Source organism: Bos mutus, chromosome X (assembly GCF_027580195.1).
Source record: "Bos mutus isolate GX-2022 chromosome X, NWIPB_WYAK_1.1, whole genome shotgun sequence".
Lineage (NCBI taxonomy): Eukaryota > Metazoa > Chordata > Mammalia > Artiodactyla > Bovidae > Bos > Bos mutus.
Genome location: NC_091646.1, coordinates 26,216,773 through 26,233,342, shown reverse-complemented (window position 1 = coordinate 26,233,342; position 16,570 = coordinate 26,216,773). Strand labels below are relative to the sequence as shown.

The window sequence follows — 16,570 nt, the reverse complement described above, 5'->3', positions numbered from 1 at the left end:
TCCACTTCGTCAATCCCCTTACTCCACCTTACATACCATAACCTCTTCCTGGTACTCTCACGTTGGTGGTGGTGGTGGTGGTTTAATCACAAAGTCGTGTCTGACTCTTGCAGCCCCATGGACTGTAGCCCTCCAGGCACCTCTGTCCATGGGATTTCCCAGGCAAGAATACTGGAGAGGGTTGCCATTTCCTTCTCCAATTTTCATGTTGCCCAACCCATATTTCATGTCAGAGAGGAAATAAAACGTATTAGACCACTCACAACTAGGAATAATTATGGGCTTTCCTGGTGGCTCAGCTGGTAAAGAATCTGCCTGCAATGTGGGAGACCTGGGTTCGATCCCTGGGCTGGGAAGATACCCTGTAGAAGGGAACGGCTATCTGCTGTAGTATTCTGGCCTGGAGAATTCTGTGGACTGTATAGTACACGGGGTTGCAAAGAGTTAGATACGACTGAGTGATTTTCACTCATCTCTTTCATTTCTAGAAAGCTTTTTATGTAAATGACAGGATAACATTCAATACTGAATTGCTAGTGTGAATTTTTTTTTCTGCACTGCTAGGTGGAGACTATTTTGGGTGAATTACATGAATCACACCATGTATGTAATTAATTATTGACTCTATCTACCTTTGAGGAGAGCCCTCTTCATGCAAATTCAGAGTTGTGACTTGTTCTATCATGCAAATAACATTTCCCTGTTCTTTATCTCCTATGCTAATCCTAGAATATGAAATTTATCCATGGATAAACTTTACTCTTTCAATGTAAAAAATCATGAGACCTCAAGTGTGAGCCTTTTTACTAATTTCTTTACTTGTACCAAAAGGCAAACACTCAACGCGTCCTCAGGATTAACAGTTGTGCTTCTAAATAATCAGCTTATCTGTGTCTAGTTTTATGCAAGTTGCTATTAACAAAAGAATTTGTGTTTGTGCATCCTGGTTTTGTGATGCTTAAACATGCAAATGAATTTTCTGTTTACATATAACAATTCCACTGATGCCTTTTAGAATCCAAAAGTAAAAATAATCACATAGCACACTCTACATGAAACTGGATCAAATATATAGAAAAGATGGAACAAAGGCAAAACCAAGTGGCCCTGGTAGAAGACAGTAACTTCCCTAAAATGAATTTCTGCTTCCTTAAGCAGATTAGAGAACAAATAAATCTGTTTACTGTATAGAAATGATACGGGATGTATTTAGTTAAAAAGGCAGAATACCCATGAGCCAGAACGACCAGAAGATTCTGAGTTTTTGACCTCTACTGCAAATCTATTTGACTCTTATCAGTAAGAATGCAGAAATTATGGACTAAACTCTTTGGATGACACTTTACATTTTTATTAATTATTAAGTCATAATTAAAAAGTAAATACTACTACAAGGCTAATTATAAAATTTTCTACCAATATTGTTTATTGGAATGATTAGATGATATTTGGGGTATAAATCTAGTCATTATATTAGATTCACAACTGAGCCATAATTTGAGAATAATTTCATCCTTCCTGTTACAATTTTCATTTCCCTAAGTTCCTTTTGTTCTCCTTTTTTAAAAATGCGTGTAGTGTGTAGTAGTGTTAGTCGCTCAGTCGTGTCCAACTGTTTGCAACCCCATGTGCTGTGGCCCACCAGGCTCTTCTGTTCATAGGATTTCCTAGGCAAGAATACTGGAGAGGGTAGCCATTCCATTCTCCTAGGGGTCTTTGCAACCCAGGGATCGAACCAGAGTCATAAACCATTATAATTTGTTGATAGTCTTTTTTTTCCTCCAATTTGTCTTCATTTATTTATTTTTAGTTTACAATATTGTATTGGTTTTGCCATACACTGACATGAATCCACCACAGGTGTACATGTGTTCCCTATCCTGAACCCCCCTCCCACCTCCCTCCCCATATCATCCGTCTGGGTCATTCTAGTGAACCAGCCCCGAGCATCGTGTGTTATGCATCAAACCTGGACTGGTGATTCATTTCACATATGATAATATACATGTTTCAGTGTCATTCTCCCAAATCAACCCACCCTCACCCTCTCCCACAGAATGCAAAAGATTGTTCTATACATCTGTGTCTCTTTTGCTGTCTCGCATACAGGGTTATCATTACCATCTTTCTAAATTCCATATATATGCATTAGTATACTGTATTGGTGGTTTTCTTTCTGGCTTACTTCATTCTGTATAATAGGCTCCAGTTTCATCCACCTCATTAGAACTGATTCAAATGTATTCTTTTTAATGGCTGAGTAAAACTCCATTGTGTATATGTACCACAGCTTTCTTATCCATTGTCTGCTGATGGACATCTAAGTTGCTACCATGTCATGGCTATTGTAAACAGTGCTGCAATGAACATTGGGGTACACGTGTCTCTTTCAATTCTGGTTTCCTCGGTGTGTATGCCCAGCAGAGGGATTTCTGGATCGTATGGCAGTTCTATTTCCAGTTTTTTAAGGAATCTCCACACTGTTCTCCATAGTGGCTGTACTAGTTTGTTTTCCCACCAACAGTGTAAGAGGGTTCCCTTTTCTCCACATCCTCTCCCGCATTTACTGCTTGTAGACGATTGGATTGCAGCCATTCTGACTGGCGTGAAATGGTACCTCATTGTGGTTTTGATTTGCATTTCTCTGACAATGAGTGATGTTGAGCATCTTTTCATGTGTTTGTTAGCCATCTGTATGTCTTCTTTGGAGAAATGTCTGTTTAGTTCTATGGCCCATTTTTTGATTGGGTAGTTTATTTTTCTGAAATTGAGCTGCAGGAGTTGCTTGCATATTTTTGAGATTAATTTTTTGTCAGTTGCTTCATTTACTATTATTTTCTCCCATTCTAAAGTCTGTCTTTTCACCTTGCTTATAGTTTCCTTTGTTGTACAGAAGCTTTTAATTTTAATTAGGTCCCATTTGTTTATTTTTGCTTTTATTTCCAATATTCTGGGAGGTGGGTCATAGAAGATCCTGCTGTAATTTATGTCGGAGAGTGTTTTGCCTATGTTCTCCTCTAGGAGTTTTATAGTTTTTGGTCTTATGTTTAGATCTTTAATCCATTTTGAGTTTATTTTTGTGTATGCTGTTAGAAGAGTGTTCTAGTTTCATTCTTTTACAAGTGGTTGACCAGTTTTCCCAGCACCACTTGTTAAGGAGGTTGTCTTTTTTCCATTGTATATTCTTGCCTCCTTTGTCAAAGATAAGGTGTCCATAGGTTCATGGATTTATCTCTGGGCTTTTTATTTTGTTCCATTGATCTACATTTCTGTCTATGTGCCAGTACCATACCGTCTTTATGACTGTGGCTTTGTAGTAGAGCCTGAAGTCAGGCAGATTGATTCCTCCAGTTCCATTCTTCTTTCTCAAGATTGCTTTGGCTATTCAAGGTTTTTTGTATTTCCATACAAATTTTGAAATTATTTGTTCCAGCTCTGTGAAAAATACCATTGGTAAATTGATAGGGATTGCATTGAATCTATAGATTGCTTTGGAAAGCATACTCATTTTGACTATGTTGATTCTTCTGATCAGTGAACACGGTATATTTCTCCATCTATTAGTGTTCTCTTTGATTTCTTTCACAGTGTTTTATAGTTTTCTATATATAGGTGTTTTCTTTCTTTAGGTAGATATACTCCTAAGTATTTTATTCTTTTCGTTGCAATGGTGAATGGAACTGTTTCCTTAATTACTCTTTCTGTTTTCTCATTATTAGTGTATAGGAATGCAGGGGACTTCTGGGTGTTGATTTTACATCCTGCAACTTTAATATATTCATTGATTACCTCTAGTAATTTTCTGGTGGAGTCTTAACGGTTTTCTATGTAGAGGATCATGTCATCTGCAAACAGTGAGAGTTTTACTTCTTCTTTTCTAATCTGGATTCCTTTTATTTCTTTCTCTGCTCTGATTGCTGTGGACAAAACTTCCAAAACTATGTTGAATAGTAGTGGTGAGAGTGGGCACCTTTGTCTTCTTCCTGACTTTAGGGGAAATGCTTTCAGTTTTTCACTATTGAGGATAATGTTTGCTGTGGGTTTGTCATATATAGCTTTTATTATATTGAGGTATGTTCCTTCTATTTCTGCTCTCTGGAGGGTTTCTCTCATAAATGAATGTTGAATTTTGCCAAAAGCTTTCTCTGCATCTATTGAGATAATCATACGGCTTTTATTTTTCAATTTGTTAATATGGTGTATTACACTGATTGATTTGAGGATATTGAAGAATCCTTGCATCCCTGGGTAAAGCCCACTTGGTCATGGTGTATGATCTTTTTAATGTGTTGTTGGATTCTGATTGCTAGAACTTTGTTAAGGATATTTGCATCTATGTTCATCAGTGATATTGGCCTGTAGTTTTCATTTTTTGTGGCACCCTTGTCAGGTTTTGGTATTAGGGTTATGGTGGCCTCATAGAATGAGTTTGGAAGTTGACCTTCCTCTGCAATTTTATGGAAGAGTTTGAGTAGGATAGATGTTGGCTCTTCCCTAAATATTTGGGAGAATTCAGCTGTGAAGCCGTCTGGACTTGGGCTTTTGTTTGCTGGAAGATTTCTGATTACAGTTTCAATATCCGTGTTTGAGATAGGTCTGTTAAGATTTTCTATTTCTTCCTGGTTCAGTTTTGGAAAGTTGTACTTTTCTAAGAATTTGTCCATTTCTTCCACGTTGTCCATTTTATTCACATACAATTGATGATAGCAGTCTCTTATGTATTTCTTTGTATTTCTGTGTTGTCTGTTGTGATCTCTCCATTTTCATTTCTAATTTTATTGATTTGATTTTTCTCCCATTGTTTATTGATGAGTCTGGCTAATGGTTTGCCAATTTTATTTATCCTCTCAAGGAACCAGCTTCTGGCTTTGTTGATTTTTGCTATGGTCTCTTTTGTTCTTTTGCATTTATTTCTGCCCTAATTTTTAAGATTTCTTTCCTTCTACTTACCTTGGGGTTCTTCATTTCTTCCTTTTCTAGTTGCTTTAGGTGTAGAGTTAGGTTATTTATTTGCCTTCTTTCTTGTTTCTTGAGGTATGCCTATATTGCTATGATCCTTCCCCTTAGCATTATTTTTACAATGCCCCACAGGTTTGGAGTTGTTGTGTTTTCATTTTCAGTTGTTTCTATGCATATTTTGATCTCTTTTTTGATTTCTTCTGTGATTCGTTGGTTATTCAACAGCGTGTTGTTCAGCCTCCATATGTTGGAATTTTTAACAGCTTTTCTGCTGTAATTGAGATCTAATCTTACTGCATTGTGGTCAGAAAAGATGCTTGGAATGATTTCAATTTTTTTGAATTTACCAAGGCTAGATTTATGGCCCAGGAAGTCATATCTTCTGGAGAAGGTTCCATGTGCGCTTGAGAAAAAGGTGAAATTCTTTGTTTTGGGGTGAAATGTCTTATAGATATCAATTAGGTCTAACTGGTCTATGGTATCATTTAAAGTTTGTGTTTCCTTGTTATTTTTCTGTTTAGTTGATCTATCCATAGGTGTGAGTGGGGTATTAAAGTCTCCCACTATATTGTGTTATTGTTAATTTCCCCTTTCATACTTGTTAGTATTTGTCTTACATATTGTGGTGCTCCTATATTGGGTGCATATATATTTATAATTGTTATATCTTCTTCTCGGATTGATCCTTTGATCATTATGTAGTGTCCTTCTTTGTCTCTTTTCACAGCCTTTGTTTTAAAGTCTACTTTCTCTGATATGAGTATTGCTACTCCTGCTTTCTTTTGGTCTCTATTTGCATGGAATAACTTTTTCCAGCCTTTCACTTTCAGTCTTTGTGTGTCCCTTGTTTCGAGGTGGGTCTCTTGTAGACAACATATATAGGGGTCTTGTTTTTGTATCCATTTACCCAGTCTTTGTCTTTTGGTTGGGGCATTCAACCCATTTATGTTTAAAGTAATTATTGATAACTATGATCCCGTTGCCCTTTACTTTGTTGTTTTGGGTTTGAGTTTATACACCCTTTGTGTGTTTCCTGTCTAGAGAAGATCCTTTAGCATTTGTTGGAGAGCTGGTTTGGTGGTGCTGAATTCTCTCAGCTTTTGCTTGTCTGTAAAGCTTTTGATTTGTCCTTCATATTTGAATGAGATCCTTGCTGGGTACAGTAATCTGGACAGTAGGTTATTTTCTTTCATCACTTTAAGTATGTCCTTCCATTCCCTCCTGGCCTGAAGAGTTTCTATTGAAAGATCAGCTGTTATCCTTATGGGAATCCCCTTGTGTGTTATTTGTTGTTTTTCCCTTGCTGCTCTTAATATTCATTCTTTGTGTTTGATCTTTGTTAATTTGATTAATATGTGTCTTGGGGTGTTTTGCTTGGGTTTGGGATTCTCTGGGTTTCTTGGACTTGGGTGATTATTTCCTTCTCCATTTTAGGGAAGTTTTCAACTATTATCTGCTCAAGTATTTTCTCATGGTCTTTCTTTTTTCTTCTTTTTCTGGGACTCCTATGATTTGAATGTTGGGGCATTTAACATTGTCCCAGAGGTCTCTGAGATTGTCTTCATTTCTTTTAATTCATTTTTCTTTTTTCCTCTCTGATTCATTTATTTCTATCATTCTATCTTCTACCTCACTAATCCTACCTTCTGCCTCTATTATTCTACTGTTGGTTCCCTCCAGAGGTGTTTTTGATATCATTTATTGCATTATTCATTATCTATAGATGGAGAAGCTCTATACAGTCAACAAAAATAAGACCAGGAGCTGACTGTGGCTCAGATCATGAACTCCTTATTGCCAAATTCAGACTGAATTTGAAGAAAGTAGGGAAAGCCACTAGACCATTCAGGTATGACCTAAATCAAATGCCTTATGATTATACAGTGGAAGTGAGAAATTGATTTAAGCGACTAGATCTGATAGATACTCTGCCTGATGAACTATGGACTGAGGTTCATGACATTGTACAGGAGACAGGGATCAAGACCATCCCCACGGAAAAGAAATGCAAAAAGGCAAAATGGCTGTCTGGGGAGGTTTTACAAATAGCTGTGAAAAGAAGAGAAGAAAAAAGCAAAAGAGAAAAGGAAAGATATAAGCATCTGAATGCAGAGTTCCACAGAATAGCAAGAAGAGATAAGAAAGACTTCCTCAGCAATCAATGCAAAGAAATAGAGGCAAACAACAGAATGGGAAAGACTAGAGATCTCTTCAAGAAAATTAGAGATACCAAGGGAACATTTCATGCAAAGATGGGCTCGATAAAGGACAGAAATGTTATGCACCTAAAAGAAGCAGGAGATATTAAGAAGAGGTGGCAAGAATACACAGAAGAACTGTACAAAAAGGATCTTCATGACCCAGATAATCACGATGGTGTGATTACTCACCTAGAGCCAGATATCCTGGAGTGTGAAGTCAAGTGGGCCTTAGAAAGCATCACTAAAACAAAGCTAGTGGAGGTGATGGAATTCCTGTTGAGCTATTTCAAATCCTGAAAGATGATGCTGTGAAAGTGCTGCACTCAATATGCCAGAAAATTTGGAAAACTCAGCAGTGGCCACAGGACTGGAAAAGGTCAGTTTTCATTCCAATCCCAAAGAAAGGTAAGGCCAAAGAATGCTCAGACTACCTCACAATTGCACTCATCTCACACACTAGTAAAGTAATGCTCAAAATTCTCCAAGCCAGGCTTCAGCAATATGTGAACCAAGAACTTCCAGATGTTCAAGCTGGTTTTAGAAAAGGCAGAGGAACCAGAGATCAAATTGCCATCATCCACTGGATTATTGAAAAAGCAAGAGAGCTCCAGAAAAACATCTATTTCTGCTTTATTGACTATGCCAAAGCCTTTGACTGTGTGGATCACAATAAACTGTGGAAAATTCTGAAAGAGATAGGAATACCAGACCACCTGACCTGCCTCTTGAGAAAACTGTATGCAGGTCAGGAAGCAAGTTAGAACTGGACATGGAACAACAGACTGGTTCCAAATAGGAAAAGGAGTACGTCAAGGCTGTATATTGTCACCCTGCTTATTTAACTTCTATGCAGAGTACATCATGAGAAACGCTGGGCTGAAAGAAGCACAAACTGGAATCAAAATTGCTGGGAGAAATATCAGTAACCTCAGATATGCAGATGACACCACCCCTATGGCAGAAAGTGAAGAGGAACTAAAAAGCCTCTTGATGAAGGTGAAAGTGGAGAGTGAAAAAGTTGACTTAAAGCTCAAAATTCAGAAAACAAAGATCATGGTAACTGGTCTCATCACTTCATGAGAAATAGATGGGGAAACAGTGGAAACAGTGTCAGACTGTATTTTTGGGGGGCTCCAAAATCATTGCAGATGGTGACTGCAGCCATGAAATTAAAAGATGCTTACTCCTTGGAAGGAAAGTTATGACTACCTAGATAGCATATTCAAAAGCAGAGACATTACTTTGCCAACAAAGGTCCATCTAGCCAAGGCTATGGTTTTTCCAGTGGTCATGTATGGATGTGAGAGTTGGACTGTGAAGAAAGCTGAGCACCGAAGAATTGATGCTTTTGAACTGTGGTGTTGGAGAAGACTCTTGAGAGTCCCTTGGACTGCAAGGACATCCAACCAGTCCATTCTGAAGGAGATCAGCCCTGGGATTTCTTTGGAAGGAATGATGCTAAAGCTGAAACTCCAGTACTTTGGTAACCTCATGCAAAGAGTTGACTCATTGAAAAAGACTCTGATGCTGGGAGGGATTGGGGACAGGAGGAGAAGGGGACAACAGAGGATGAGATGGCTGGATAGCATCACTGACCTGATGGACGTGAGTCTGAGTGAACTCCGGGAGTTGGTGATGGAGAAGGAGGCCTGGTGTGCTGCGATTCACGGGATCGCAAAGAGTCGGACATGACTGAGCGACTGAACTGAACTGATTGACTCTTTTTTTTTTTCTTCTAAGTCCTTGTTAAACCATTTTTCCATCTTCTCAATCATTTTCTGAAGACTATTTATCTGTAACTCCATTTTATTTTCAAGATTTTGGATCATTTTCACTATCATTATTCAGAACTTTTTATTAGTTAGATACCCTATATCTTCCTCTTTTGTTTGGTTTGGTGGGCATCTATCCTGTTCCTTTACCTGCTGTGTATTTCTTTGTCTTTCATCTTGTTTAGATTGCTGTGTTTGTTTGGCCTTTCCATATTCTGGCAGGTCGTGGAGTTCTCTTTATTGCGTCGGTTCCTTGCTGTCGGTGGATTTGAACAGGTGGCTTGTCAAGGTTTCCTGGTTAGGGAAGCTTGTGTCGGTATTCTGGTGGGTGGAGCTGGATTTCTTCTCTCTGGAGTGCAATGAAGTGTCCAGTAATGTGTTATGAGATGTCAATGGGTTTGCAGTGACTTTGGTCATCCTGTATATTGAAGCTTGAGGCTATGTTCCTGTGTTGCTGGGGAATTTGCGTGGTATGTCTTGCTCTGGAACTTGTTGGCCCTTGGGTGGTGCTTGGTTTCAGTGTAGGTATGGAGGTGTTTGATGAGCTCCTGTTGATTAATGTTCCCTGGAGTCAGGAGTTCTCTGGTGTTCTCAGGATTTGGACTTAAGCCTCCTGCCACTGGTTTTCAGTCGTATTCTTACAGTAGCCTCAAGGTTACTAGGTTGCCTCAAGGCTATAGGTTGCTCTGCTGGGAACTGTCTGAGGCCAGCCCTGGGTTGTATGCTCTTCCCAGATCTAAGCCGCTCAGGTTCAGGTACTCAGGTACTCTACAAAGGCACAGACTCGGTTGGACCTGCGTTTTGTGCCCTTCCCAGGTCCGAGCAGCTCAGGTGACCACGTGTTTGGTGAGCACAGTAGCTGTGACTTATCGCCTCCCCCGTCCCTGCTGCTCGGTTTCCTGGGTGTACAAGTGGCAGACCTTCTCAGGCAGATGCTGACCATCCAGAATCACAAGAAGTCTTGGTTAGTAATGAAGCCTGCTTGCAGTAAGGTAGGTGATGCCTCTTTGGGGCTGTGCTTGCCCCCTTCCAGCTCTGGCTGCCCTTGCCTGCCTGTCTCTGGTGAGGGATGGGCTGGTCCACAGAAGTCTAGCTCTGCTCAGTCCCTTGTTCTGTGAGCGGGCCTGAAGGTGTCTTAGGTTATCCCACAGTCTGGTTTGTTATCTCAAGTTAGTTCCCTCAGATTGCCCTTGGGGCATTCAGGACTGTTCCTTACTCTAAGCAATGCAACCGGAGCCTCCCTGCCAGCCCCTGCTTGTTAATGGCAGATCCAGGCGTCTGCGCTGCTTCTCCACTAGGAGTTACCATTGGGCACGTAATCTGTGGGTTTAAATTATTTATTTATTTTTCCTCCCGGTTATGTTGCCCTCTGAGGTTCCAAGGCTCACCACAGACTCGCCAGTGAGAGTGTTTCCTGCTGTTTGGAAACTTCTCTCTTTTTTAAGACTCCCTTCCTGGGATGGATCTCCATCCCTGACTCTTTTTGTCTCTCTTTTTATCTTTTATATTTTTTCCTACCTCCTTTCAAAGACAATGGGCTGCTTTTCTGGGTGCCTGATGTCTTCTGCCGGCATTCAGAAGTTGTTTTGTGGAATTTACTCAGCGTTCAAATGTTCTTTTGATGAATTTGTAGGGAGAAATTTGTCTCCCCATCCTATTCCTCTGCCATCTCTGTCATCTTAGGACCGCCCCCTGTTGATAGTCTTATTATTTTATTTATTTATTTTGAAAATTTTTATTGGAGTATAGTTGATTTACAATCTTGTGTTAGTTTTAAGTGTATAACAAAATGACTCATTTATATATACATACATATATCTACTCTTTTTTAGATTATTTTTCCATATAGGTGATTACAGAATATTGAGTAGAGCCCCCTGTGCTATACAGTAGGTCTTTATTAGTTATCTATCACTGCAGATGGTGACTGCAGCCATGAAATTAAAAGACGCTTACTCCTTGGAAGGAAAGTTATGACCAACCTAGATAGCATATTCAAAAGCAGAGACATTACTTTGCCAACAAAAGTCTGTCTAGTCAAGGCTATGGTTTTTCCAGTGGTCATGTATGGATGTGAGAGTTGAACTGTGAAGAAGGCTGAGTGCCGAAGAATTGATGCTTTTGAAGTGTGGTGTTGGAGAAGACTCTTGAGAGTCCCTTGGACTGCAAGGAGATCCAACCAGTCCATTCTGAAGGAGATCAGCCCTGGGATTTATTTGGAAGGAATGATGCTAAAGCTGAAACTCCAGTACTTTGGCCACCTCATGTGAAGAGTTGACTCATTGGAAAAGACTCTGATGCTGGGAGGGATTGGGGGTAAGAGGAGAAGGGGACGACAGAAGATGAGATGGCTGGATGGCGTCACTGACTCGATGGATGTGAGTCTGAGTGAACTCCAGGAGTTGGTGATGGACAGGGAGGCCTGGCATGCTGGGATTCATGGGGTCGCAAAGAGTTGGACACGAATGAGTGACTGAACTGATCTGATCTGAGTGTGTATATGTTGATTCCAGTCTCCTAACTTATCCCTCCCTCTTCTTTAGCTTCTGGTAACCATAAGTTTGTTTTCTACATCTGTGACTCTACTAGTGTTTTGTAAATAAGTTCATTTGTACCATTGTTTTTTAAGATTCCACATACAAGCAGTATCATATGATATTTGTCTTTCTCTGTCTGACTTACTTCAGTTAATATGTTAATCTCTAGGCCCATCCATGTTGCTGCAAAAGGCATTATTTTGCCGGGAGCCGGCGTGAGGAACTCCACCCGTGGCAAAGGTCATGAGGAAGGAGGCTCAGCATATGCAAAGGCGGGATCGAGCCTCAGGAGTCCCCCTGGATATTCTCGAGCATCTACCCCCCAAAACCAGAGTCTGCCTACTTTACTGCTTTGTGCTCTTACCTCTTACTTTACTGGGGGCTGTCCCCCACCACCATCTCGCTCTCTCTGATAAAGAGTTAACTTACAGCTCCAGTTAATAAAGTTCCTGGGCATTAGGAGTGTTTAAATCCAAACCCCTTAGATAGCTCTCTAACTTGCCTGACAAGTTTACCCGGACTACTACATCTATGCATATGATTGTTTACAGTCTCCCAGTCTCGAGAGCCACGGGAAGCTTAAGATATTCAAATAGCTTACAGCCTCTCAGAGAGTTAGAAACTGTCAAAATAAAACTAGTAAAAGATTTCATTGATGAGCCAATGCTTGCTGCCAAGTTTCCACATCCCCTGTATTGTATCCTTGGAACTGTATTAATTAATATTGTTGGTATGTAGAAAAAAATAAGTAGTGGCCTTGGTGTTAGCAACTTTAGACCCTTAAGGTAATAAATTCTTTCCTTTGTTGTAAACCCACTGCACCTCTGCCCTATAGGAATGCAACTTAATCTAACACCTTCGGAGGATGGCGCCAAACCTTAAAATAATTACTCTTAGAGAAAATAAGTCTTACCGTTGACAAACCTTTGTCAAGAGTCATAAAATGTTAATAGGCCTTCTGGCCAGAAGATGATGTAAATCACCTAAACCATTTGTATACGATAAATTTGCAGGAAAGAAAGCCTGGTTTCAATAAGGATCAAAGACTGCTGACTTTGCATGATTTCACGCCCCCTATTATCCTCTATGTACAACTTATGGTATAAAAGCCCCTGTTGAAAATAAAGCTATGGGCCTTGCTCACCGAAGCTTGGTCTCACCATGTCATTCTTTTTCTCAATTTCTGGCTGAAGTTTCCATCTGGAGCGTGGAGGTCCTCTGCCACCATTTATTTGCCTGGGCTTCTAAGACCCACTCGAGAAGGTGCCTAAGGTGGGGCACCTTCCGCTATTCGAGAGGGCGCCTGTGGCCTCCGTGGTCAGAGCTAACCTGATGTCACAGGTGATATTGATTTTCCGTGTAAACCAAGCTACTCAGCCTCTTTTCTCCGCTGAATTTTCCTACTAAGCTATCCTCATTCTATTACTCATATCTCTAATTAATATTTAAATAAAGCTATTGTATCCAGTGTAATCACCGAAGCCATCTCCCCTTCGAATACTCTGGATCAGCCAGCGCTGGACCTCGGCATTATTTCATTCATTTTATGGCTGAATAATATTCCATTTTATATATGTATGACTTCTTTTTTATCCGCTCATCTCTCAATGTACATTCTTTAAACATTTTATTGGGGTAAAATTGATTTACAATGTTGCACAGCAAAGGAAACTATAAGCACAATGAAAAGAAAACTCAGAATGGGAGAAGATATTTGCAAATGAAGCAACTAACAAGGGACTGATCTCCAATATATACAAACAACCCATGTAGCTCAAAATAGAAAGAGCAAACAACACAATAAAAAAATGGGCAGAAGATATAAAGACATTTCTCCAAAGAAGACATACAGATGGTTAAAAAGCACATGAAAAGATGTTCAACATCACTAATTACTAGAGAAATGCAAATCAAAACTATAATGAGTTATCACTTCACACCAGTCAGAATGGCCATCATCAAAAAGTCTACAGAGAGGGAGGCAGCCTGTCCTCCAAATGGAGCACCTGTGCCGGAGCAGGACAGCAGCAGATTGGAGCCCAAAACCTGCGGGGGCTGTGGGGGGCAGCCAGCTGCCCAGCGGCATGGTGACATGATCCCAGCTACCTGAGCAATCAGTTGGCCACATTCCCTACAGGTTTTGGGGCTTGAGGCTGATGCGGTAAACTCTGTCCAGTTTTCAAACCACACAGGCTACTCACATTGGAAGGGCCAAGTGCCAAACCCAGACCAGCTCCATGATCGGTCTAGGAACTGAAGCTGAACAATTCCAATCAGGATGATTACATTCTCAGGGGCTATAGGTGAGACAAGTCCTTCCTGGCCATGGTGGTGAACATCCTGAGGGAGCTTTAACAGCAGAACTCCAGGCTCATGTACATGTGTGACCCTGAGATGGGAGACCAGCATAATGGAGAAGGCACCATGTACATCCCCAGAGGACCTCCTTCCCGTTTACAGAGAGAAGGTGGTGCCAGTTGCAGACATCATCACCCCCAACCAGTTTGAGGCTGAGTTGCTGACCAGGAGAAAGATCCACAGCCAGGAAGAAGTCTTTAGAGGTTATGGACAAGTTATACTCCACGGGGCCCAACACGGTGGTCATCACCAGCTCTGACCTGCTGTCCTCGAGCGGCACTGACTACCTGACGGCACTGGGGAGCCAGAGGACATGGACCCCTGACAGCTCCACGGTGATGTAGTGCATCCCCAGGGAGACACACAAGGTGGACACCATCTTCGTTGGCACTGGGGATGGCTTCGCCGCCATGCTCTTGGCGTGGATGCACAAGCACCCCAACAACCTCAAGGTGGCCTGTGAGAAGACCCTGTCAGCTACGCACCATGTTCTGCAGTGGACCCGCCTCCATAACACCTGGTGTTAGGTGTCTCCGTTTCTGTCCTTGTGAAAAATGTAACATCTGCCTTCGAGCTGTGACCGAAACTTGATGCTCCACAGTCATTTTGGTGGGGACCTTCCCAGAACCCCCCAAATCTGCACATCTCAGTGTGTTGGGGGGCTGCCTTGTAATTTCCCGGGCCATGGGACACAGGTTGCTGCATGGCCAAGGGCACCTGTGGGAAAACCACCACAGCTGGCTTCTTTTGGAAAACTCATCAGGTTTATGGTAGAATGGGTCATGCGCTGTGTGTTTGCCGCCCACTCCTGGTGACAAATGTGTCAAGTCACTAGGTCAGTGTGCAGGTACAGTGCTCAGAGGCAGGGTCCTCCTGCACCCCAACCCCGCACCTCTCGCTAGTGTCTTTAACTCCATCCACCAGTTATCTCACCCCCCTGCCCTGCAGCTCTGTGTCCTGTGCCAGCCAGGTGGGGCGTCCCAAAGCCTCCACAGCTTTGACCATCCCCACAGTGGGTGGAGGACACGGCAGAGACCTTGACACCAGTCCAGGTGTCCATTGCTGGGGTGACTTTCCTGGCCCCACTTTGCCCAGAATTTTGAGGACCCCCACTAGGCGTAGATACAGGCAGGATTGCCCCTGCTTATTGCCCACCCCCAACTCTGGAGGCTGCAGGGGTTCACATCTCTTGAAAGTCACAGCCTGGAGGAAAGCAGGGAGATAGCTGGATGCGGGGGCCCAGATGAGGATCCCTGGGGAAATAGGCTGTCCTAGGGTAGCCCTTCCCACCACCACACTCTCCCCAGTCCTGGGCCCACAGACACCCTCCTGAGGCCAGGCCCACATTTCAAGGACTCTCACCTCCTCAGTGCTGCCTTCAACCCTGTGTTGAAAATGCCCCCAAATGAAGGCAGGAAGATTCCCACTGGACTCCTGCACTCTCTGTTGTCTTTCTTCCCAACCCTGCTCATGTTCTGAATATTATAATTTAACTCTCTGGCACTAGTTCCTGCATACAGGGTCAGGGGTCCTCAGCTCCTTGCAGTGGGCAATAGGTCAGGGCTTGTGTCCCTGTCATGTTTCCTTGTCCCTGCATGGCCCCACTGGCCAGGGAGGAGAAGGAGGAAACCCTGGGTGGGGGGGAGTACAGTCCTCCAGCAAAGTGGCCAGGGCAAACCATAGTCCCCCAGGGCCCTGGGCCTCCACAGAGTCTTTCATGGAAAATTGTCACTGCCAACTAGAGTGGGGGGTGAGGCCACATTGCCAACCAGTGGAAATCTTTTCTTTCTGTTTCCTTTTTTTTTTTTTTAACTTACAGAGAGTAAGTGTAAGATTAGGGCAAAAAACTGATGGGCTCTCTCAATGAGATGGTGAAAACCTGCCCTGAGAATATGGTGTTGGGGGTAGTAGCTTGTTCTGTGTACACTGTGAACTTGAAGAAAAATACACTTGGCAAAAAAAAAAAAAAAAAAGTCTATAAACAATAAATGGTGGAGAGTGTGTGGAGAAAAGGGAATGCTCCTACATTATTGACCAGAATGCAAACTGGTACAACCACTATGGAAAACAGTGTAGAGGTTCCTTAAAAAACTGAAAATAAATCTACTATATGATCCAGCAATCCCACTCCTGGGAATATACTTGGAGAAAACCATACTTGGAAAAGATGCATGCACCTCAGTGTTCACTGCAGCACTATTTACAACATCCAGGACATGGAAACAATCTAAATGTCCATCAACAGAGGAATGAATAAAGAAGATGTGGTATATATATATATATATATATATATATATATATATGTAGGAATATTACTCAGCCATAAAAAAGAACAGAATAATGCCATTTGCAGCAACATGGATGAACCTCTCATACTGAGTGAAATGAGTCAGACAAAGACATGTATCATATAATATTGCTTATATGTGGAATCTAAAAAAAAGACTACAAATGAACTTATCTATGAAACTGAAATAGATTTACAGATGTAGAAAACAAACTTATGGTTACTGGGGAGTAAAAGGAGGTCGGATAAACTGGAAGACTGGGATTGACAGACACACTACTATATATAAAATAGGTAACTAATAATGTCCTACTGTATAGCACAGAGAACTCTACTCAATATTTTGTAATAACCTATATGGGAAAAGAAGCTAAAAAAGAGTGAATATGTATTTGTACCATACATAGCAAAAGAATAAAGTTACAACTTTAGTGTTTAAAGTTTATGAAATCTATC

General features: G+C 41.5%; 1 pseudogene; it reads left to right on the top strand.

Moving 5' to 3' along the window:
• The window catches only part of LOC102280137 (pyridoxal kinase-like), a 162,671-nt pseudogene extending 148,317 nt beyond the window's left edge, over window positions 1-14,354 (top strand).
• Window positions 14,355-16,570: the final 2,216 nt, after the last annotated feature.